Genomic DNA, 26,677 nt, shown 5'->3' on the forward strand with positions numbered 1-26,677 from the left:
CCAAAATCTAGTGTGCCTCTGTGGGGTAAAGCACGGTTTTCCAGAATCCCCTGCCCAGCCTTAGCCACTTACTATCCTAGGGCAGTTTCCCTCGTCGTCCGGGGCAAGGCTGGAAAGCGGCCGTCCGGCTCCTGCCCTCCGCTGCCTGATTGGTCTGGTATCTGTCCGTCCCCGGGGACCCGCCCACAGAGCTCATCCCGGAAGGGGCGGGTGGGAAAGCAGGTGCACGCGGAGGCTGAGGTAGGGGAGCGTCAAGCGGGCCTTTGCTGGCAGGGAACGGCGAGAAAGGGAAGGCGTCAGAGCAGTGGTCAGTGGGGACGGAGCCAGGCCTCATTGTAAGCAATAAAAGGGTTTCTTCCAATCTATCCTGTCCTTTGACTGATTTCAGTCACGCCGATTTCACCGTGGGCTGGAAACGTGCTAACCTCCCAGAGCTACAGCCTCGTAGCTGCTCCCCCATCTACACAGTTCCCCTTATTAAAGGGGTAAATTTTGTGACTGCTGAGATGAAGTGAGATCATCTATGTACATAAAGCACATAGAACAATGCCTGGCCTTTTATAAGTGCTCCTTGTTATCTGTTATCTTTAATATCATCATTATCATTAGACCCGCTGTGAAAACACTTAGTGGCAACTGACTCCCACCGTTACAGACTGACAGTAGGTGCTACTAGCTTTTACCTGGAACCCTGACCAGATGAGACACGGAAGAGACAAAATCCATTGCTGTGTTAAAATAATTAACACCATGCAATTTTTCACATTTTTTACATAGTGTTCTAGTGTCTGGATTTAAGAAGTTCCTTTCATTCAAATCGTAAACCTCTTATGTAAACCCAGTTCAATTTCCGTTTATGGTTTCCTTTTTCACAGCAGGTCTCCTGAGAACTCCGATGTAAGATTGCCACTCCTGAAAAAATAATGGTGGTTAACACACCATTCTACGTAGTCTGGGACTGTTCTATGTATTTTAGGTTAATAATTCATTTACTCTTCACAATATCCTCTGAGATGGGTGCTATTATTTCCCCATTTAAGACACAGGAAAACTGAAGCCTAGTATCACATAGATAGCAGGTGGTAGAACAAAAAGTAAAATCTAGGTCTTTAGTTCCAGAGGTTGGTTCTTGATCTCTGCTCTTTTTGTGAATGCCTCTGAACTCACACTGACCTTGTGGTACCTGATTTTGTGAAAGAACTTGCATTGTACCACTGGAATGCTCTTGAAGCAGGGACAGAGCCCTGCTGGCACAGTCCTGCCCTCCAGCCAGTTGGTGGAGGAGAGAGCCCATCGTCTCCCTGGCCTCAGGGAGGCACACACTGACTTGAGGTCCTGCGCCTTCATTCTGGAAGAGATCCTGTGTCACTGGATGATTCCATTCCCTGAACACTATGGGCCTCTAGGTTCTTAAGTGAGGCTCTCACCCTATAATAAAAGATTAACAGGAGAAAAACAAACAGTTTAATGACATCTATACCTCCTGTATGCATGGCAGAGATCCAGGAAAACCAAGTAACTCCCCAGTATGGCCCAAGCCATCAACTTAAATATCATCTCCCGCTAAATACAAAATAATATGTTGGGGTAGGGGAGAGAACCAGTTATGGGAAGCTCTCTGGAAAAGCACCTGTAGACAAGTATAAGTTTGTTATGTGAATTTAGGTCCTTGCATTCTCCTTTGGTAAGAGTTTCTAGAGTTTAGTCATCTGTCTCCTCCTGCTACAGAGCAGAAGACACCCTTACAAATGGAGATTTCCCTTATAAATGTAAATGTCTTACAAATGGGTAACCTCATTTTAGCTTTTTCTGTGCCTGCTGTTTCTTAAAACGAATTAGCATAAAATTATCCTTATGCCAAAGAAAGATATTTTGGGTGGCATGTTGTGGGTTGTGCTCCTCTTCACCCTCCTTGCAGCCCACCCTCCAACCTGAGCTCAAAAGCCACAGATGGGCAACTACAGTCTGGGTCTCTCAGGCCCAGCCTGGCCCTTGAAGCCTTTCTGCCACTAGTCTGGGAAAGGCTTCATCTTCCCAGGACCACAGGGATCAGCCTGCGTTGGCCTGGGCCAAGCAGCACAGTGAGAGGTTACTGTACCCTCCAGCTTCCCAGCCCCAGGGCCCCACCCTGTCTGTGCCCTATGTACAGGGTGCCACCTCACCCACCACGTGCCTTCTGTGCCAGCTGGGCTTCTGTGGTGTCACACCCTGCCCCCCCCCCCCACTTCTTTGCCTGTTTTTCAATGTGATTTTAAAGAATGGACAATAAGACTATGTTTTTATAAAAAACGATGCTTGAAAAAAAGCTTTAGTAAATATTTTATTACTATTTACTTTTTCCACAAGTTTATGTATTATTCTTCTTGAAGAAGATGAAATTTCCTTTATATCCTTCAAGGTTCTTCTAGTTGGTCTAAGAATCAAACTGCTAGGCAGGAAAATAGATACGAGCAGAGTGGAAAAAGAGTAAGGCCAGGAAAGCCCACTAGAAAAAGACCCAGAGTTAATGAGTTAATCAGTTAAAGCTCAGAAAGCCAGGAGTAATTTGGCCTGGAATGTTAATATTCCCCAGATAAAAGAGGGTACCTCATCATAGCCATGTCTTTATTGTGTTAATCATGCAGGCCCAGATTTTTTTTAACCTCCCTATATGCTGTTTTTTCTCCTTCAGCCCTAATCAAGTAATTGCAACCTGGGCAACTAATTTAGCATACAGGCCCAGCCATAAACAACGTATTAAAAGGCAGGAAGGATTCCATCTTAAAAATAAGATTGCATTTTAATACCCAGGAAGTTAAGAAGTCTCTTAACTTCCTCTTTAGCAAACAGACAATAACTCAGCCCAACTTGGGGGCAGGGCAGACAGTCTTGTTTGATATGCTCCCAAACCAGGAAGCTGCTATTCTGCGAGGGGACCAGAGCAGTAAATTTCTTGTGTTAATTCTAAATATTCAGAGACCACTTAACAAGTCTGCATCCCAGCCCTTTGTCATTCTTGAAAAATCCTTAAAAGGGAGAACCCCCAACCTTTCAGTGTGCTCCTCTCTCTGAGGTCACCCACACTTTCTGAGTGTGTAACTTTAACTTTTTCCAACCTTTCAGGGCACTCCTCTCTCTCTGAGGTCACATGCACTTTCTCCCTAAGTAACTTTAAATAAAACTTTGACTCCGCTTCACTACTGTGTCTCTGCCCTTCAATTCTTTGTCGCGGCTGGGACAAGAACAGAGGAAAATACACAACACCTCTCTCCTAACAAAACTGGCATCATGAGAGAGATTGACAGGAGAGAGAAAAAAAGTTTGATTACATATGTACAAGGAATCCATTGCCATGAGATTCCAGACAGTCAGGGACACTGAGGCATATACACCATCCCAAAACTAAGAAGATGGTAGGGTTCTGAGACTTCAAAAGGAAAGGGAAGCCATTCACAGGAATATGAAAGAGTGATTGTTTGGTAAACAAGTCCTTGCTGGGTTACACAAAGACAGAGGGACACAAAGAGGAATTTAACAGACTTGGCCACATTCCTCCCTATCACCCCTAGTTCATACTATAATGTAGTTTTCTATGGTGATAGCTCTTCTCCTGGAGCAATTCCTCCATCTAAATTATTTCTATGTAATTAGGGGGAAGACCCAGGTTTCTTTCTGAGTCTTTTGGACCTTGATTGTTTCCAGCTCTGACATAGTCACCTGTCAAAGGGGCACATTTTGGGGCAGCCTGCCCTTGGAACCTACATTCTCCAATTATAAGCTCATTGAGGGAAAAGTACACTTTACAAATAGCACTGGGTTCTCCCTAAGTACTCACCGCAGCAGTGGTAGTACCAAAGTCTCTCTCCAGGGATTTATAGCACCTTCTGTTGACAGAGGGAGTTTGAAGGGGAGATTTGAATGAACTAGAGGATTTGTCTTGAAGCTTCATTTTCAAAGCAAACACTTTTACTTATATATTTATCTGGGCCTTTGTTGTGGTGGAGATGCTTATAGAATTTTGGGTTGCTAAAAACCCTAATTACTCCTTCATCTCCATACTGTACAACAGTGCCATGTACACAAGAGGCACTTAATGAATATTTGATGTATGATAAGATTCAAGTGACAGGTAATGCATGGTGCCATTGTGGGTACAGTTTGTTCTCTCTTCTTGTTCCCACTGAAACTGTTGCTGGGCAACATCTGGGGAGGTCTGTCCGTTTGCACCAGGTGAAACCTGGACAAGGGAGGGTTCTTGACTCTCAACAAGAAAGAAGTCTTGAGTAGGTCAGAAGAGCGTTAAGGAAGGAAGGAATTCATTAAAGCAGTAATAGCAGGGAATGGCAGCTGCCTTACAGGCAGGAGAGAGCAAGGAAGTGGAAGTAGGACAGAGACTGAAGACTCGTGCCAAAGTCTAGAAAATAGAATGGAATAATGAAGTAACAAAGTTGTTTACTACTGGAAGAGTGCAGATACAAAATGCAATAAGTTAAGCACGGAGAATTTTTTAAATTTAAGGCAAAAAGTACACATTCAAAGAAAGAGGAGCATGGGCAGTCTTAGAGAGGAGACACACCTATGGCTTAGGATTCTATTTTTTTTGGGGGGTGAAATTAATTTATTAAATGATTTATTAATCATTCTTTTAGTACTTTTAGTACTGGACCCATTGTTGCAAGGGAAAGGACTTTTGTACATTGCATGATAGAGGATAGGCCCCTAAAAATGGGCTGGAGGTGAGTTGGAGTAACCACAGTTTAATTTTTGATGTGGGTCAAATCACTGTGGTCAGTTTTCCATTATCTATAAAATAAAAGAGTTGATGGGTTTGATTTTGTTTTCCCCCTTTCAAGTTTTATGATTTTGTGACTGGGAAATGCTTTTAGAGTACTTAGGAACTCAAAAGGCCTTATATTTTACAGTTTAAAAGTCCTGATGACAACGTGTTGTTTCTTTTGCTTATTTGCTTTGACTAGCTTTTTTTATTCTTTATTTTGATATCATTAATATACAATTACATGAGCAACATTGTGGTTACTAGATTCCCCCCATTATCAAGTACCCACCACATACCTCATTACAGTCACTGTCCACCAGCGTAGTATGATGCTATAGAGTTACTACTTGTCTTCTCCGTGCTGTACTACTTTCCCATGCCCCCACCTACATTATATGTGCTAATCATAATGCCCCTCATTCCCCTTCTCCCACTCTTCCTACCCACCCCCACCCCAGTCCCTTTCCCTTTGGCAAATGTTAGTCCATGTTTGGGTTCTGTGAGTTTGCTGCTGTTTTGTTACTTCAGTTTTTGCTTTGTTCTTATGCTGCACAGATGACTGAAATCATTTGATACAAGTCTTTCTCTACCTGGTTTATTTCACTGAGCATAATACCCTCTAGCTCCATCTATGATGTTGCAAATTGTAGGATTTGTTTTCTTGTTATGGCTTAATAATATTTGATTGTGTATATGTACCACATCTTCTTTATCCATTCTTCTACTGATGGGCACTTATGTTGCTTCCATTTCTTGGCTATTGTAAATAGTGCTGCATATGTCTTTTTGAAACTGGGATCCTGCATTCTTAGGGTAAATTCCTAGGAGTGGGATTCTTGGGTCAAATGGTATTTCTATTTTTAGTTTTTTGAGGAACCTCCATACTGCTTTCCACAATGGTTGAACTAGTTTACATTCCCACCAGCAGTGTAGGAAGGTTCCCCTTTCTCCAAATCCTCACCAGCATTTGTCATTCCTAGGCTTTTCAATGTTGGCCATCCTAACTGGTATCAGGTGATATCTCATTGTGGTTTTATTTTGCATTTCTCTGATAATTAGCGATGTGGAGGATCTTTTCATGTGCCTGTTTGCCATCTGAATTTCTTCTTTGGAGAAGTGTCTGTTCATATCCTCCGCCTATTTTTTCATAGGGTTTTTTCCTTTTTGGGTGTTGAGGTGTTTGGGTGTTGATGTTAACATTTTAGATGTTAAGCCCTTGTTGGATATGTCATTTACAAATATATTCTCCCATACTGTAGGGTGCCTTTTTCTTCTGCTGATGGTACTGTTCCCTCTTCTTGTTCCCACTGGGAACTTGCTTTTTATTATGATATAGTCCCATGTGTTCATTTTTTATTTTGTTTCCCTTGCCCAAGGAGATGCATTCAGGAAAAAGTTGCTCATGTTTATATTCAAGAGATTTTGCCCTATGTTTTCTTCTAAAAGTTTTATGGTTTCATGACTTACATTTAGGTCTTTGATGCATTTTGAGTTTACTTTTGTATATAGGGTTAGACAATAATCCATTTTCATTCTCTTACATGTAGCTGTCCAGTGCTGCCAACACCAGCTGTTGAAGAAGCTGTTATTTCCCCATTGTATATCCATGGCTCCTTTATCGTATATTAATTGACCATATGTGCTTGGGTTTATATCTGAGCTCTCTAGTCTGTTCCATTTGTCTATGGGTCTGTTCTTGTGCCAGTACCATATTGTCTTGATTACTGTGGCTTTGTAATAGAGCTTGAAGTTGGGGAGCATAATTCCCCCCACTTTTTCTTCCTTCTTAGAATTGCTTTGGCTATTTGGAGTCTTTTGTGGTTCCATATGAGTTTTAGAACTATTTGGTCTAGCTCATTGAAGAATGCTGTTGGTTTTTGATAGGGATTGCATTGAATCTGTAGATTGCTTTAGGCAGGATGTCCATTTTGACAATATTAATTCTTCCTATCCATGAGCATGGAATGTGTTTCCATTTATTGGTATCTTCTTTAATTGCAACAGATTTCTGTGTATTAATTTTGTATCCCACAACTTTGCTGAATTCAGATATTTGATCTAGTAGTTTGGGAGTGGATTCTTCAGGGTTTTTTAAGTACAATATCATATCATCTGCAAACAGGGACAGTTGATTTCTCCCTTGCCAATCTGGATGCCTTTTATTTCTTTTTGTTGTCAGATTGCCATGGCTAGGACCTGCAGAACTATGTTGCATGGAAGTGGGGAGAGTGTGCATCCTTGTCTTGTTCCCGATCTTAAAGGAAAAGCTTTCAGCTTATTGGTATTAAGTATAATGTCGGCTGTGGGTTTGTCACATATGGTCTTTATTATGTTGAGGTATTTGCCCTCTACACCCATTTTGTTGAGAGTTTTTATCATGAATGGATGTTGAATTTTGTTGAATGCTTTTTCAGCATGTATGGAAATAATCATGTGGTTTTTGTCCTTCCTTTTGTTGATGTGGTGGATGACGGTAGTATTCTGTCTTTTAAGGCTTTCAAGAATGGGCAAAGGGCAGAGGTTGGGGTTGTTGGGTGTAAGCTTGGCTTGTCGTCTTATGAGTCTCTCTCCATGAGACACATTATGTGACCACCCACAGGTAGTCCTCTAGATAATTCTGTAAGATAAACTTAACACAAGGAATTTATTGACCAAGTTCCTGTCCAAGATAGTGGTTTCCCTCAAGCACTAGAAACATATCAGTTAAGAATGCTTGCCCTGCCTTAAGATTGGGTGGGTTATTGTCTGATTAGTAAAGAATATGTCAGTAATCTTACCTCCTAACTCCTTGGTTTTTCAAATGGAATCTTTGCCTTAAGATGGGATCCCTCCTGTTCTTACTACACTATTTATGTCTCAGCTTTTTTCATCATAGACATGAAAATTTAATCATGATGCTTTTTCCATGTGTCTGCATTATCTCAAAACAAAATAATTGGAAGGCAGGAGAAAATACTGAAGCAGAGCAAGTTTTACTTGAATACACTCCAAGGGAGGATTGAGCCAGAGACAAGGTAGACAAAGGCCCTGATCATTTATGGGAGGGCCTATTTATCATGTCCTAGCCAGGAGGCACCTCTTTGATTAACAGGGTGAGGTCACTTGATTGACAGCTCTAGTTATACACCCATTCCCCTCATAGTACATGTCTTTTACCAAAATGTACACAGAAAAGCCCACCATGGGAAGGGGAGGGTAGCAAAACCACAGTTTTATTTTAATGAGATTGTGATGAGGTGTGCTTTGGGTGGTTCTTAGTTTTGTTCAATTGTGCCTGTTTTGTGGTCTGGTCAGGACCTGTTTAGGCTGGTCCTGAGAGACAAGGAAGTTATCTTCCTGCAAAGTCTTCTTGTCTTCATGTGGGACCCCTTAACTGCACAGTTTTTTCCTTACACTTCATCTTCCCCTTCCCTAGCTGTTTAAGTCTATCTTTCTACCTAACAGTGCCTTCACAGATATCAAGGAAGACAACATTCATAGGAAAAAAATAGACAGTCTGCCCCCCACCCCACAAACTGGGTAATAGTTACCTTCCCTGCTCCAGTTCCCATTCCAGAATGTCCCACTATCCAAGTCCAGTGATCTATGGCCACTCTAAAGCAGTACCAGACATATGGTAACGTGAAAAAGGAAGTCTATTCTTAGGAATAAGAATCAAGATTTCATAGTACAATAAAGTCCAAGACCATATCTTTTTCCTCTATAAAACTTGCAGAAAGGAGCCAGAATTTAATTAAACCACCATTACTTCTGAATTATGTATTGTTTTCTACTTTTTTTTCCAAGTTCTTCATTATCTTTTAGTTTTCAGCCTAAAACAAAGAAGGATGCAGAAGAGAAAGACGAGGGGAGGAGGCAGGGAGAGGGAAGAATAAGGCCAGCAGAGGGAGAGGGCGTGGTTCGTGGGACTCATGGGGAGGAAAAGAGCTTCCCAAGACGGAATAACAGGAGAAAAACAAATACGTTTAAAAACATGTATACCTCTTGTATACATGGTAGATACCCAAGAAAAATGAGAAACTCCCTAAACTGGCCCAAGCCATCTCCTTAAATATCATCTTCAGCTAAAAATAAAAGATATTGGGGGTGGGGAGTCAGTCATGGCAGGTGATCAGGCAAAACCCAGTAAACAAGGGAAAGGCTGTTATGAAGATTTCACTGATAAGAGTGTCCAGAGATTTAGTCATGCCCTTCTTCCTGGTACGGAAAGGGAGAAATGCCTACAAATAGAAATGTCCCTTTTAATGTAAGTGTCTCTGCAGCTCCGGGCTGGAGGGGGTTCTCAGCTCTGGGCAAGCTCACTCTGGAATCAATGAGACTGTATGATGACAATGCAATGTTGGGGGTAAAAAGGCTCATACCAACCTTTATTCTCATGGCAATAGGTTGAGCATGAGACGCCATCCACCTCCATCTCCGCCCCCAGCTCAGCCTCTCCTTCCTTTTCTCCTGCTCTCTTCTCTGGCCTCCACCCTCTTGTTTTCCTCTGCTCTTAGCACCAGGTGGGACTTTCTTAAAGCAATATTGATAGTAATAGCTTGTTGCCAACAGGTATGGGAGCATGCGCCTGTGCAGTGGGCTAAATATTACTTCATTGCACGTACACAATGGGTATCAGGTGAGGATCCTGGCCATGAAACTGCGATTCTCCCTACAGTCTGTTTTAAAAAGGTAACTCTTACTCAGTTTTCAGAGCTTTTCCTATGTCTAAGTCTTGTCCTATGTCCTATTTATTTTTACAAAAAATAATAAAACAATTATTTTTTATTCTTAAAAATAATCTTTATGCTAAAGGGATATTTTGGAGCGGCAAATTCTGCCCCTATTCACCATCTCAATGCAAGGGACCACCACAAGAGGGGAATCATATGAGAGGACAGGAATTCAAAGTACAGTATTTGAAATCAGGCAAACCTGGTTCACTTCCTGGTTTTACTGCTTACCAGCTGTGTGAATAAATTTAAATTACTTCACTGTTCTCAGGGTGTTTTCTCATCTGTTAAATGGAGGCATTAACATTTGCATACCTTAATGAGCTCAAAAGTAATGTGTTGCAAGTGCCAAGGGCAGACTGCCCCAAGATGTGCCATTGTGACATGGAGACTATTTTGAGCTGAAAAACTATCAAGGCCAAAAAGACTCAAGAAGATACTTAAATACTCTGCTCACCACACCATCAGCAACTTCATAGGGAGAATTTAGATAAAGTAACCGCTCCAGGAGGAGAGTCATCATTACAGATAGATGTATCATAATGTGAACTAGGGGTGATAGGAGGGAAGGAGACAAAGTCTGTTAAAATGTTTCTTTGTGCCCCATTATTTCCATGCAGCCCATCATTTATTTCATTCACCAAACATTTACTCTTTTCCTACTCCAGTGAATTACTTGCCTTCTCCTTTGAGGTCTCAGGAGCCTGCTGCCTTCCCCTTGACTCAGGGTTCATGTATGCCTCATTCTCTCTGACTGCCTTGGGGGCCCATGTCTGTGGCTTCCCTGTATGTATGTAATTAAACTTTGTTTTTTTATCCTATTAATCCATCTCATGTCAATTTGATTCTTAGACCAGAAAGCAGAAACTTGAGGAATAGAGGAAATTTCCTCCTCCCCAGCAGGGTATAAAATGCTCAGCACAAGGCCTGGCACATCAGAACCCAGGCACTAGTAGCTCTTACCACCTTAGGGTCCCCAGGGCTAATGCTGTCTACTGATGACAGAGGAAAAATTACCATCTAGAAAATTAAAAAGGTATTTCTCCTTAGCGTATATTGCTCTAAGGTAAAACATCTTACATACTGGATATTACCATGACAGAAGTTAACAATATTCTTTGTTTCAACAGCTTTATTGAGATATAATTCACATACCATACAATTCACCCACTGAAGGCACACAATTGTATAGTTTTTAGTATATTCACAGAGTTGTGCAACCATATATCTCCACATCAATTTTTGAACATTTTCATCACCTTAAAAAGAGACTCCAAACAATATAATTTTTATTAGCAATAATTTTTATGCTTTTATAATAATGTTGTAGAAATGTTCTCCTCTAGATTACAAGTAATTATGGGATACATTAAAATAGTAAACAAAGTAGAATAGTCATATTTATGGATTACCAGCGTTCAAACATATTAGGATGTATAATACCATACTAACTTTATAAATAAGTTCAATGAACACAAGTCACATTAAAACTGAGAATAGTGCTAATAGAATTGAGACAGCAACAGCTGTAAAATGGTACATGCACATCCCTTCTGTATTTTCTTTGGATTCTTTGTTTATAAATGATCAAATACACATTAAAGGGTTTTTTAACCTTAGGAAATATATGATTATCATGCAGAAAAAATGGTTAGATATTTAAAATTTTCAAGAAACATAAAAAAATAAAATAATTTCTCTATTCTTACTCTTCATGTTATTGGATAGGAATAAGTCTACATTCTTTTTATAATTTATTTTCCAGGTTGTTTTTATTTTTTAGGCTCTGGGGAATAATAGCAGTAGTAAGGTTAACAAAACGCTTTACAGAACAGGATGCTCCTTATAAAATTCAGCTGGTAAACCTTCAGAAAGTTACATGGCCTCCCTGTACTTCAGTTTCCTCATGTGGAACTTCAGGATGATGAGAGTAGTGCATGTAGCCCATATGGTTGTAATGAGGCTTTATATTTATATAACATGCATAAAGTAGTGTCTGAATAATTCCAAATATATGCAGACAACCTGCTCTAGGAGGTGAAGTTTAGTTTCCCTCCGCTTGTATGTGGGTTGGACTTAATGACCTGCTTACAAAGATTAGTACACAGAAAGGGAAAAATAGTACTTTTACTGTGGAGAAACCAGGTAATCAATCTCCCTTGCTTTAACACCAAAGAGTAATTTTTAAAAAATGATATTCAGGCATCATACCACTGTTAAGATGTTCCAATGCTTCTCTTTGTACTTAGAATAAAATTCCAATTCCTCGTGATGGTGCTCTAGGTGCCACGGTCTTATTTCTGTGTGCTTCGCAGTGGACACCTCTTCCCTCTCTCGAGGTCTGGCCTCACAGGCCTTCTCAGCACAGCTCAAATGATCCAAGGTTCTGCTCCTGTTCTGCTTTACTTGTGGCATCCCTGATCTTGCTCTGGGTGATCCCTGTTTATCATTTATGCCTCAGCTCCATAGTTGCCTCTTTACAGATGCCTTCCTGACCATCCAACCTAAGTGCCCTCCACCTGGGCATTCTCGGTCACTTTTCCTAGTTTATTTCCCTTACAGTTTACTATACCATGAAATTTTCTTGATTATTGTTATTTTTTCCATTTATTTTCTATCTCTATCCCATCATTAGAATGTTTACTCAGTGGTACCTGAGGGTAGGACTCTAAACTTTTGTTTAAGCCCTGTGTCCCCAGTTCCTAGACCCTTGTAGGAACCCAATGATCATTTCTTGAATGAATAAATGACAGCATAAATAGCAGGGATGTCCAGCATGGGTTTTATGTATTTTTAGTGATGACAAAGGTCAACTTTTTAATGAGAATGAGATGAGCTAAAGAATGTCTGTTATTAGACATCTATTCTTATTCTCTGATAGCCATTAGTCTTTCTCTGATGTAGGCATGTACTGTGTCTTCAGCTTTCATGCTTAGCTCCATTTGTTCCTGCCCCAGCAGTGACCACAGACCCCTACATGCCAGCAGATGAACTGTAGGATTATCATTCTGCCAAGGCTGGGGCCACACTGCAGGACTGTGTCCTGATCATTCCCTTCCCACAGTCCACAGCTTTCCTTTAACCGTCACCATATTTTCTCAACTCTAGTTAAGGCATCAGTTGATTTTCTTATCTGCCACTGGGATTGTAGCTCTTTCTGACCCCAGTGAAACTGATCAGGGCTTTATATCATGTTTAGCTGCCAATAATCCTCTACATAAGACATTGACCCCCTACCTCTGTGATTCTTTTACACCTCGATTGTGCCATCCACCTCACTTCAGATGTGGTCAAACTTGTACTCTTGTAGCACCCAAAGCACCACGTTAGCACCATCCAATCTGTGCAGAACTGAGTTCCTGTGCCTCCTTGGACACAGAGCATTGATAGTGGCTGTGAAACCAAGGTTTCTTCTTTTTCCACCAGCCCCTACAGCTGAGGTCAGTGTTTTCCTCAGGGAAAAACCCACTCATTTCATAAACCCTATTTAATGCATGTTGCAAAAAAAGTCTAAAATAGTCAACCACAGCAGAACCTAGTCCGATTTCTGAGAAATTTAAAAGTAATAAGTAAGTCATAATTATATGTGAAGCTTGGAATGTAATGATATAAATTAGTAGGCTGTACAATATCCAGCTGAAAGAGCCATTGGCATGGTTTGGTATTCACAGTTATCCGTGGTACTGCCCAGAAATAACCTCGACAGCCTAATCATTTTGAAGGTAATATTATGTTAAAAATGACATATCTGTAATTTTAAAAATGATTTACCACCACCTTTCACAGAGACCAAAATCTTTATATTTCAAGTAGTTGAATCTATAGAATACTGAATTGTTTTTATTTATTCAGATTCACTCTCAATAAAACCTAAAGAAAGAATTCAATTCCTTTTAGTAGAGATTTATGAGATATAAATGTAGAAATGTATTATCATAATAGCCAAGTGATAAAGGGAAATATTGTGGCTATCAGAATATAACAGGAATTATATTTTAAAAATATTAAACCAATGTATTTTCCCTTCTTATTAATCCAGCTCTTCCCCTATGACTCTGCCACTAAGTCTACCCAATGAAGGTTAATGTCCAGAAAAAGGATGAGCAGAGTTTGCTTAGACTCCAGCATACAGTGAAAGCAAAGAAGGTAAAATAACATAGAAGTTCTCAATAGAATGAAGGGAAAATCTAAAAGAACGAGGTATTTGCAGAAAATGGGACTAAAAGAATACACTCAGTGCCCCCACCCTCCTGGCTTGTGTTGACTAGATAGAGACTTCACTGCCTATCGGATCTAGAGGTCTTCTGCACCCTGCTCCTCCCTCATAAAGGATGCCTCTTTGAACGGCACTCCACAGCAATGTGAGGTGGTAATAGAAGAGGAATGGTATGGTATACATATTAGGCAAAGGATGGGCTGGAAGTAGCATTCCAAAATATTCCTAGGTTAATGCATGGCAGGAAAGACATCCAAACTCCTATGTGCTCTAAGGTAGGAGTCTAGAAGAAAGCAGATGTTACTTCACTAGCAACCTTGTTAATGGTTGGGGTTAGTGGTAGTCACTGGGGCCGAGGTAAAATGTTCTTGAACCTATTAGTAGTCTAAAAACTACTGGGTGGACTGCCAGCCCTGGAGTAAATGGAAGTCATAGCCAGAGCTACATGATCTTTACTCTTAGACAGAACCAAAAGGGGATCTTACTTTGTGGAGGGCAAGATCCAAACTTCCCAGAACTTTTGCCAATTCAGAAAGGATAAATCATTATTTCATAAATGATGTTCATTTATAACAGATTCCAACAGCATGTCCAGAGACCAAGATGTACTAGGGACACTTCCACAGAAGTGAAAATTAAACAAAGGCCAGCATGCAGACCAGTTTTTCCAGAGTCCCCTAACTTTATCACCATAAGCTTTCTCCTAAATATCATCTTTTGTGGAAGAGGTGGGGAAATAGTAACATTTTTAGGGGGAGGCAAAACTGGTTGTTGAACTTTATTAAGTAATTATCCAAAACAAACTGAAACATTAAAGAAACTATTCTAAACTTGAAGAGTTCTAGGGAAATTTATTGTCAAGTTTCAGCTCTTCTCTTCCCTTAATCTCCATTAATGGGGTTGTGGCTCACTGCCATATTAGAAGGCAAGAGTTAACTAGAAATGAAAGAAGTGAAATAGAGAATATCTGTTATGCATATTTTGGACTGAAGTAGTTATGGGATAGCCCTACAGGGAATCAGAATAGAAGGGACTGAGTGCTCAGACTATGGCCCAGCACAGAATGAGATGGCTTTGGATGAAGAGGTAACAAGTACTTGCTTCAGGGAACCTTTTGCAGAAATTCAACCAAGAATAATTCTTTAGTCATATAATTCCTTCAGTCTTCACTATTCTTTTCAAATCTCATGGAAGCCTTTCAATGACAGAATGATAGGGCTAATAAAACAATACAAGCTTAGAGAAAATGTTTTTAATGAATTTTTTGTGGTTGACGCGGGCACTCTTTCCTTTCTTCACCTTTTCATTATTACTGCTCTTAAATTGAGCGTCCCACACCATGGGACTTTATTAATATCCAGTAGTCATTCAGGCAGCTCATTTGGTAAAGGTTTTTAGAAAAGAAAAGATTTTGCTACTGACTATAGCTGATTCTATGGCACCAAGAGGCACACTAATTAAAACTAGGTTTTTAGGAGGCAGACAACAGAAGGTGTTAGACCAGCAAAGTTCTGATTATTTTATAAAGTTCTGCCATTAATAAGAAAGTTTAGGCAAAAACAGTTTCCCCTAAGTCTGAACGGAACTGATGAGTGAGAGATGAAAGGAAAACAGAAACGTTTATGGTGAACAAGGGAGAAAGGATCAAGAGGAAAAGAAGTCTAGGAGAAAGAGTCATTCCCCACCACGGCCAGCCGTGTAGCCTGGATGCTCTCTATTACATACACAAGGCCAGTCTGGAAGTGTAGTCTGTGTCATTCCTGAATGAGTCTTCACTGGCCATGTAAGGGTCACACTCACATATTTAGGATAACATGTGATTGTGCTATGATCATGCAGACCCACTAAGGTATTGTACAACTATGGATTCACTTCCATATTCCTGTACTTGGGTCAAACATACAACTTAAAACACAGATGGCTCTTGTGAGATTTACAGGCAAAGGGACAATTGAAAATCAACTTACTGCTTTTGCATATTTCATTATTTGCCATAAAATTAAATGAAAACATCACTGAAAAACTAGGACTGAGTGGTTAATAAAAACAGTTCATTCTCACAAACCTTTATTTTGTCCTACATAATTTAAAAACATATTTTCAGAATTGACTTGGTGGGTTGTTTCTGTTTTTGAGGAAGGTGTAATCTGCCTAGAGTTCAGTTTCATTGCCATTCTTTTGGATACTGGGTTTATCTCCTCCATCTGATCTAAACATGAGAAAGCCCAAGTCACCCTGGACAGATATATATCAAGCCTTGAAAAGTCTGGGTCACAGTAAAAGGGAGAGAGGTAGGCTTCAGAATTTCTGTTAAGTCTGAGGTGACAGGAAGAAAGAGGCATTGTATAGGAGGCTTCAAGTAAGTAAAGACCTGAGAAAGGAGCAGGGCCAATTTGCAGATGTTAACCTTCACCTCGAATGTCATTCATATACCCAGATGGTGCTGTCTTCTGAAATGGTGACCACTGCACAAACAATAGCTCATATAAACCACAAAATCACGATTTTTAGAAGTCATTCAGAGGTCTTCACATCTAGAAACAAGCAACAGTTCACTCATCTCAACACCAAATCCAGTGTTCTTAGTTGGAGCTTACTTTCAGCTTCATTGGGTAAGGCCTCCTGCTATTCAAAAGTTGTGGCAGAAGAGTGACAAGGAATTTCACCAACCATGTAACAAAGAAAAAAAAAATCAATCTTCCTCATGCTTTTGTGAGCAGGAAACAGGAAAGGCCTTAAAGTGAAGAGACAACAGAAGTTTTTGTGAAGGAGAAGAAATGGCAGCCTTTCACTGATTCCATGCTTTTCTTTATGACAGGATTTCCCTCCATCTCTGCTTACTGCTGACTCAGGAGGTCTGAGTATCCCCAGTGAAGGCCTCAAGGTCACCAAAGGCCTCAGCCAAAGGGAGAAAGGTCCAGAGTCACTGTGGGGCTGAATTCCCTGTACATTGCTGCTGTGTCAGTATGCAGCTCCCAGAACAAGGTGTACGGTGGTCGGTACAGTTGCAGAGCTGTGACGTAGGTCTAGATGGGCCTGAGCATGGGACACAGCAAAGGAAGCAGAGCAAGGCCTTTCGGAATGTGCTGTGCCCACTAGAGTGTCTGACAGAGGTTGAAATAAAAGTTTGTATCAATATCTGATTCCTGATTCATTTTAAAAATGAACTGTGGTATACTAAAAGTGACCGAAATTTCTGATTGTCTTCTTATCAAGAACTGAGGTCTGGGCCCCTTTCCCTGAACCGCTGCGGGTTCTGGGACCCTTTGGCCAATGAAGTACAGGAATAATGCTGAGCCAAATCACTGGCCCAGGTATTTTTACCACAACATCCATACTTATTCTTATAACAACAGTCTAGCCTACCTTCCAGCCACCAACAGGCTGGACTGTGGAAGCAGATCCACTGGCCTCAGTCAAGCAGCCCTGTAGACACCACACAGAGCAGAGATGTAGTAATAAATAACTAAATCAAAGATATACTGACTTGGCTATTTTGGAAAGGAGCGGGGTAAGCTTAGCTATTAAAAAAGATTAAAATATCTGTATATACAATAGCCATTGTCCAAAGTTCGGATAATTAAAAATGTAACATGTGGAGAGGGGCCTAAAATTATTGGATAACAAAAACTGATTCCTACCTATACCCTGAAAACTATAAGACACTCTTAAGAGAAATTAAAGAGGACACTAACAAATGGAAACTCATCCCATGCTCTTGGCTAGGAAGAATTAATGTCGTCAAAATGGCCATCCTGCCCAAAACAATATACAGATTTGATGCAATCCCTATCAAATTACCAACAGCATTCTTCAACGAACTGGAACAAATAGTTCAAAAATTCATATGAAAACACCAAAGACCCCAAATAGCCAAAGCAATCCTGAGAAGGAAGAATAAATTGGGGAGGATCTCACTTCCCAACTTCAAGCTCTACTACAAAGCCACAGTAACCAAGACAATTTGGCACTGGCACAAGAACAGAGCCACAGACCAGTGGAACAGAATAGAGACTCCAGACATTAACTCAAATTTATATGGTCAATTAATATATGATAAAGGAGCCATGGACATACAATGGGGAAATGACAGTCTCTTCAACAGATGGTGCTGGCAAAACTGGACACCTACATGTAAGAGAATGAAACTGGATCACTGTCTAACTCCATACACAAAAGTAAATTCAAAGTGGATCAAAGACCTGAATGCAAGTCATGAAACCATCAAACTCTTAGTAAAAAACATAGGCAAAAATCTCTTGGACATAAACATGAGTTACTTCTTTATGGACATATCTCTCCGGGCAAGGGAAACAAAAGCAAAAATGAACAAGTGGGACTATATCAAGCTGAAAAGCTTCTGTACAGCAAAGGACACTATCAATAGAACAAAAAAGTACCCTACAGTATGGGAGAATATATTCATAAATGACAGATTCAATAAAGGATTGACATCCAAAATATATAAAGAGCTTATGCACCTCAACAAACAGAAAGCAAATAATCCAATAAAGAAACAGGCAGAGGAGCTGAACAGAAGGTTCTCCAAAGAAGAAATTCAGATGGTCAACAGAGACATGAAAAGATGCTCCACATCGCTAGTCATCAGAGAAATGCAAATTAAAACCACAATGCGATATCACCTCACCCAGGTAAGGATCACCATAATCCAAAATACAAACAACAACAAATGTTGGTGAGGTTGTGGAGAAAGGGGAACCCTCCTACACTGTTGGTGGGAATGTAAATTGGTTCAACCATTGTGGAAAGCAGTATGGAGGTTCCTCAAAAAGCTCAAAAATAGAAATACCATTTAACCCAGGAATTCCACTTCTAGGAATTTACCCTAAGAATGCAGCAGCCCAGTTTGAAAAAGACATATGCACCCCTATGTTTATCGCAGCACTATTTACAACAGCCAAGAAATGGAAGCAACCTAAATATCCATAAGTAGATAAAATGGATAAAGAAGATGTGGTATATATACAGAATGGAATATTATTCAGCCATAATAAGAAAACAAATCCTACCATTTGCAACAACATAGATGTAGCTAGAGGGTATTATGCTCAGTGAAATAAGCCAGATAGAGAAAGACAAGTACCAAATGATTTCACTCATATGTGGAGTATAAGAACAAAGAAAAACTGAAGAAGCAAAACAACAGCAGAATCACAGAACCCAAGAATGGACTATCAATTACCAAAGGTAAAGGGACTGGGGAGGATGGGTAGGAAGGGAGGGATAAGGGTGGGGAAAAAGAAAGGGGGCATTACAATTAGCATGTATAATGTGGGGCAGGGGGCATGGGGAGGGCTGTACAACACAGAGAAGACAAGTAGAGATTCTACATCATCTTACTAAGCTGATGGACAGTGACTATAATGGGGTTTGTGTGGGGGGGTCTTGGTGAAGGGGGGAGCCTAGTAAACCTAATGTTCTTCATGTAATTGTAGAGTAATGATAACAACAACAACAACAAAAATAACTGATTCCTGTCCTTGAAATGGCTGAGGAATATTTTGTGAGAAAATACATTTTAATTTATAAAATATAAAGTATTATAACAATTAAATATACATACATATATGTGTGCATATATCATACACGTAATTGTTATCTTCAAATACAAGAAATGTTTGCAAACCAAGCTGTGTAGAAAACAATTATGTGTAGTTTCCCCTTAGCCCTTTTGAGAAAGGACTGCAGGAAACCTAAGAAGCCTCATTGGAAGTCCCCAGCACCAGGACCACAGAGGGTTTTAAAGATCAAAGTAACATATGCAAACTCCAGTGACTTCAGGTATTAAATCAAAACATGAAAGCCTTTTTATTCTTGAAAAACTTCATTGGATTTTGTCAGAGAATTTGTGTATGACTTTTCTCCTTCTCTGTTTCAACTGTTAGAAGTATTTTCATGAAAATGGGATTTTTATTTTTAAAAGTTCATGTGTTTCTGCTGTTTTTCTCTCACTTGAAGTCATAATCCTGTATAAGATAAATAATAGCAGAAGAGATAAACTCTTAAAAGACAAAGATCTTGTTTTCATGCAAAATATTCAAATAATGCTTTTGAAGTTAAACATTATATTGATGGAATGCAAATAACATTGTAATACATTTTAGAATGTTTTATCCAAGGTGCTTGTTGTTCAAAGAAAATTTAGTGTTCAGAAGAAATTATAACTATTTTACTTATCAAATACCAAGATAGATTAACAAGACATCCAGATATAAGTGAAATGTGGCAAAACAGATAAAATGTCATTTTGAATAAGGTTCACATCATGTTTAACCAATACTTCTGCAATCCAAGTCAATCTACTGTGACTTTGGAAAGTTCCTAAAATTGGCACAGGATCCCTTATAATAATGTACTATTTCCTTATGCTTTTATTTTTCCAGATTTAATGTTTTTTGTTTGCTCCTCATTAATATTGTCTCAAATGCATTGAAAGAATGATTATTTCTTAGCCTACTATGCATAAGACTACCTTCAATATACAATCTTAAAAATTTATAATGTGTAAGTACTTAAGAACTACAGAGAATATTTTAAAGAAGGACCTTTCAGTTATAATTTCAGGTAACTTATTCTTTAAATATAAACTTATTATTTATTAATATCAATTAATACCTTTACATCTGTGATCTTTTTGGTTCTTGAAATTGTTTTTGAAGAAAACAGGGAAGATAGTACCAAGCTCATGTTTTAAAGTGAAAACTAATTAGAGAAGTTGAATTGCTAGTAAGTCATATGACTAGACAACGTTAAACCTGGGTCTAGAATTCAGATATTCTGGCATTCAGACTCAGTATCTACCTGCAATATTATGCATATGATAAAATATTCTTGGAATACCTATAAAAATGAATTTACAAAGTAACAAAATTATAATAAAATGTATACTTTACTATAAAAGTGTAAGAGTTATCATAAGTCTGAATTGAAAGGAAGGACATTCATTATGAGTGAGTTCCTTTGTTTTGCAAATAATAAGGACAGTTAGTTTATAGCTGAAATGGATTTTGAAATCATGGAACAAATACCACTTAAATATAAATGATATTTATATTTTGCTTCTATATGCCCTGAAAATGCTTCAAGATATAACATTTAGAAAAAGTTGTCTAGAAAGCAGAGTATCATGATAGAAAAGCAACTGGGAACCTGATTCTGTCTGGTTTGCAAATTAATTCCATCTGCTGGAAATACCTAGTAGCCTCCAACCACTGTCTTTCACTTATGGAATAAACACACAAAGAGGACTCTTAGGAAACAGGCAAATAGGCAGGCAAGCTGTACAATTGGTTCCTCAGTTAATTTGCTTCATTACTTTTTATTGAAGTATCCTTGATATACAATCTTATGTTGGTTTCAAGAATATAACACAGTGGTCCAACAGTTCCCCACTTTATTAAATTCCCACCCCAACTAGTGCAGTTACTACCTGTCAACATAGGAAGATGCTACAGAATCACTGACTATATTCTCCTTGTTGTACTAACATCCCCATGACCAGCTTATATTATGATTGAGAATTTTAATGCCCTTTTATCCCCCTCTTCCTCTCCACTCACTCACCCCAAAGCTTCCCCCATGGTAACAACCAGACACTTTGCAGTTTCTATGAGTCTACTGCTACTTCGTTCATTTTGTTTTGTTTTGTTTTTAGATTCCACAAATAAATGAATCATATAGTATTTATCTTTCTCCATCTGACTTGTTTCACTTAGCATTATACCCTGTGATTCCATCCATGTTGTTGCAAATGGAAGGATTTCTGTCTTTTTTTTATGACTGAGTAACATTCCATTATGTATATGTACCACATCTTCTTTATCCATTTATCTACTGATGGACACTTTGGTTGCTTCCATATCTTGGCTTTTGTAAATAATGTGTCAATAAACACAGGGGTGCATATATCTTTTCAAATCAAGGATTTTGTTTTCTTTGGGTAAATTCCTAGGAGTGGAATTATTGAGTCATGTGATATTTCAACTTTTAGTTTTTTTAGGAACCTCCATATTGTTTTTCACAGTGGTTGTACTAATTTGCACTCCCACCAACAGTGTAGGAGAGTCTCCTTTTCTCCACATCCTTGCCAACACTTGTTATTTCTTGTCTTTTGGATAGTGGCTATTGTTTAATTTGCTTCTTAATAATACAGCCACAGTGACAATCTCATTCTCCCTCTCCCATCTTGAGTTTCAGTTCCCACTAAAGTTCCTGAAATTTAAATAAAAAATGCTTAAAATTTATTACGATCTGTTTTTCTATCATTTAAAACATGTTATTATTGTGTGGATAGAATTCTACTGTAGTTAACCAAAGCATCAGTCTCTGGTCAAAGTTTACACAGTATGCAAACTTAATAGTTAATAGTTTCCTCTAATTTCTAATTGCCAAACACATGAAAGATGGAGTAATATTTTTTTCTGGTTTCCTTGATATTAATCAATATTTAAGGAGAAAAGCAAGGCTTAGCCAAGTTATATTTTTATTCTATTTCTTACTATGAAAAAAACATATACATCATAATATCAAAGAAGTTTATGTGCACTTATGTATCTGTTATCTATGACTAAGTAACAAATCTCCCCAAAACTTACCAGAGTGAAACAATAGTGATTTAATGATTCTCATGACTCTGGTTCTTCCATTGATCTCATCCAGATTCACATAAACAACTGCCTTCACCTGGAAGGTTACTGGGAGCTTTGCACTTCTCTCCAGGTGACCTTTCATCTTAAGGAACCTAGCTGCAGCCTCCTCAAGTGGTGGCAGGACATGCTGCAATGTGCAAATAATATCAATTTTCTGCTTGACATGTGTTTTCTGATGTCCTGTTGGCCAAAGCAAGTCACCTGGACAAGCCCAGGGTTAGGGTGGGAGGGGAAGTCACCACATGAGGACAGGGCTTGCAGGAGGTATTTAGGGCCCCGAGTGTAGCTATCTGTCATAGTGGGAGAGAAACTGCTACTTGGAAATAAAAGAAATTGTATGGTTAGTGTAAGATAAATTCTAGCCAAAATAAGTGGGTGACGAGAGGCAACAAAGGGCCGGGCAGTTTATTTGAGTGCAATTCCTGGGCAATGATCCTCAGTCTATGGAAATGGAGGCTGGGGAAGTCGCACTCAGCAGGGCAGGCAGCGAGTTTTTAAAGAAGGTAGGGGGAGGCAGAGCTTAGATTTACAGCGGCGCGAGGATTGGCTAGCCTAAGGCACATTTTTCAGGTTGGGAGGGGGCAGCAGCTGGGGACTTTGGCACATCATCAGTGTCTGACGTGCTCACTCCTCCCTCTGGTGCCTCCAACCTTACATTTCAGCCTTTTGGTCATAATGGGTGATGACTTGATCTGGCTACTTCCGGCTGACAAGGGGCGTCATAAGGGGGTTTTCTTAGCATGTAGTTACATTGCTCTGACTGCAAACATCTTGCCCTGCCTTTTCTAGAGGCTCTCACCTCACCCTGTCTAAGCCCATGGTTCCTGTCTCATTTTCTCTTCTACAGATAGAGTCTCTAGCTGCTGCTAGGGAAAAGGGGTGACAACTGCTCTGACTGCTTCATGCTGAGAAGGGGTGCAGTAAAGGGGGCAGCTAGGTCTCCATCACTGGTCAGTTGAGAGGGCTTCAGAAGGTTGGCGCTTCTATTCTGGAAGGACAAACTTGATGAGATTAAGAATGTATGGGTTGAATATGAGAACTAGAAATATGAAGAGTCTAATTGAGAATTATAGCCAGGTGTCATGGGGAAACTAGAATTCTAGATCGAGTTTACATCTCAATGACTAGTATTAGGATTTAGTATAGATAAGACTGAATTATTGAAACAATACTTTTCTCTAAAATCACCCTCATTTTTATTAGAAGGATTAAGAAAATAATTAACAGTTGGCTTGATTATTTGCATAAGTGCAGCAAGAAGAGTAATTGATTACATGGAATTTTTACAATGTATTTTGCTGGAACTTTTCTAAGGAATTTCAGATTGAACTTTTAAAGGCCTCTCAAGGCCAGACAGCCAAGCCAGACTTGCCATCAGGTTGTGCCTGCAGTACCTGTAGATACCTGTAGGTGAATTTCTCTCTTTTTGAGGTTTCTAAGACGTTCCTGAGGTTCCTGCACTTGCCAGGAAGTGACCTTCTTTACTCACCTGGTAAGGCTGCTGGGAACCTTGTAAGCAAGGTACCAGGCCAGTTCTTCTAAGGGGATTTGTTGGCTTTATAAGGTCAATCTTAGTTCCTTAAAGCTGTCTGTTTATATCTGAGTTTACACACGTGTCTCTCAGGTATGACGTTCCAGTCAAAGCCTTGGTAATATAACCAGTGTTTTTAATTGGTCCTCTTACAAGGAAAGTAGATTCTTATTGAACTTGTGCAAATAAACATACTGCCATGAAATATAAAAATAGTCACTGAGAGTTTTTAAATTCTGAAGGATCAGGTAGAGAGAAAGATAAAGTTTCAATTCTGCTCATAAAGGTATTGTCATTTACAAAACTGTTGTCAGTCAGCTTAAGAGAAAAAGCTTTAAACATTTTTTCAGCAACATTTGAAACAAAAGGCCACAAAATTATATCCTATAGTTTACTTAATCTTATGTAACCAATATCTGTTTTGCTGAAATCTAGTTCTTTACTAGTTTATGAATAATAAAACAATGACTATAAAAGGCAAAAGACTTACAAATGACAATGGTTAAAGATCTGATGAGAGCTTACTGTAAGACAGTTGTCATAAGGAAATTTGGATACTTCTGTAACACAAAACATTCAGTAACAAAGTTTAGCATCATTCCTTTTGACAGTGCTTTCTAGGTAAATGTATATGAGATTAATAAGCCAAATTAGCCAAACATTTTCTCCAATGAGAAAAAAATTTCCTCTGATATGTTCCAGGGACCTGTGGAGACCATCGGAGTTAACTAGAGGTAAAAGCACCTTTTTGAAATTTTTCAACATTAAGAGGAGACTAACAGTTTAAGAAAACTTTGTCTTTTTAACTGAAAACGAATTCTAATTTTGCTGTGTACTTGATATCAAGACTCACCTGCTTTAATTTCACATAGCATGACTATATCAATTTTTCTACAAGCTTTCTACAACTTCCTCTTTATATTCAGTGTTCTCCCCCTTTAAATCAATAGCTGTACTTTAGAACAATTACTTTTTTTACCCTCAAGAAAACGAATTTCTATTCTTTATACTTTCTCTTATTAAAGCACACATCTTTAGCATACAGAAATATTTTCCTTATTATATTAAGTAGTTTTCATTAGAACTTAAAACTATTACTTTAATTTTCAGTGAACACTGAAAAATAGGCCACTGTAAACTGTTACATTAGCATTCTTAAGATTGATACATCTATGAACATATTATCATTTTTGGAAATGTGCTTTATAGCACAATTTCTCATTAGGCACAAAATAAGTCTATATAACTTAGCAAACTTTAAGAATTTTGGTTACTACAAACATTCTCAGGCTGTTTGCATATATATATATATATATACACTGTTTTACATTAATACAGTATTATTATTAAGATGTTTATTTGCTACACTTGTTTACTTATTTTTAGCAACCATGCTAGATTACTTACAAAACTTTTACTAAACATTAGACAAAGTCAAGCTTTTCTTTAAGCATCTTCTTGAAATGTTTAACAGATATCATCAACTTAAATGACTAAGTAAACTTTGGCAGCTGATAACTATAAGGACTTATCCATTTCAGTTAAACTTAAATTAGCATTAATGTTTAATATTTTTATTACATTTTCTGGAAGTTTTAGAATGTCCAATTTCACAAGCACTTGTTTTTAAATCAATTTTTATTAATACCATCTGGAGGTAGGAAAATATTTTTCATTTACACACTTAGACACACAAACATACAAATTGAGACATAATGACTACAGTTAGCAACACTCTTCATATAAAAACATATACACAGATGGAAAAACTGATATAAAGATTTGAGTTACTGATATTTAATTGCTTTCTTTCTTTTTTAGCTTCTTGTCCATGGCTTCTGGAACCAGAGGGTGGGAGCAGCGTGTTCTGGTGGGGGCAGAGGGCAGTGAAGGTGGAAGGAGAGGGGGAGAGGGTGGTGCAGCCACCAGAAGAGGAGAGGACCAGGAAGGTGGCATGGCTGGGAACAAAGGACTTCCAGATGGCAGTGATGCAGGGGAGGACAAAGAACTTAAAGATGGTGGTGGAGAGGGGTGGGGGTAGCAAGCTGAGAGAGGTGGGAGACCAAGGTCCTTGGCGTATCTGAAAACGATGAAGAACTGGGCAGAATGAGAGGCTGACAATCCTTAACTGGAGATCAGGCCAGGAGAACTTGGGTCACTGAACACTTAACATAAAGGTCTGGTGGGAGCGCAAAGTCCAAAAAGCTTGCACATATGGATTTCACCCCACTCTCTGCTCCAGTGGCAATAATTAGTCAAGTCAGTGAGAAGGCCAAAATCAAAAGTTCCCTCAGGGGGCCAGCAAGATTGATTGTCAAGCGATACTGAGGCCTTTCCTCAGAGCAAAGAAAGACTAACTTCCATTTGCAAACTTCCTGGGACAAATATAGAGTAGCCAGTTTAGAAATGAGACACCTCAACGGGGTCTGAGCCTCTGCTTTTGAGGGCTGGTTCCCCATGTCTGCGTCACCCTCCCAACTAATCCCGCTAAGAGGAGCGCCCAGTGTCCCAAGTGTGCCAAGTCAGGGGAAACGTCCTGGGAGCATGGGTGAGGGACGTCTCTGACACCGCAGGGCCAGGGGTGGGCCGGATGCCCACAGATGTCCTGGGGCCTGGGGTAGGGACATCTCCCACACTGCAGGGCCAGGCAGTTTATTTGAGCGTAATTCCTGGGCAATGTTCCCCAGTCTACGGAAATGGAGGCTGGGGAAGTCGCACTCATCAGGGCAGGCAGTGAGTTTTTAAATAAAGTAGGGGGAGGCAGAGCTTAGATTTACAGCAGTGCAAGGATTG

Source organism: Manis pentadactyla, chromosome 1, assembly GCF_030020395.1.
Source record: "Manis pentadactyla isolate mManPen7 chromosome 1, mManPen7.hap1, whole genome shotgun sequence".
Classification (NCBI taxonomy): domain Eukaryota; kingdom Metazoa; phylum Chordata; class Mammalia; order Pholidota; family Manidae; genus Manis; species Manis pentadactyla.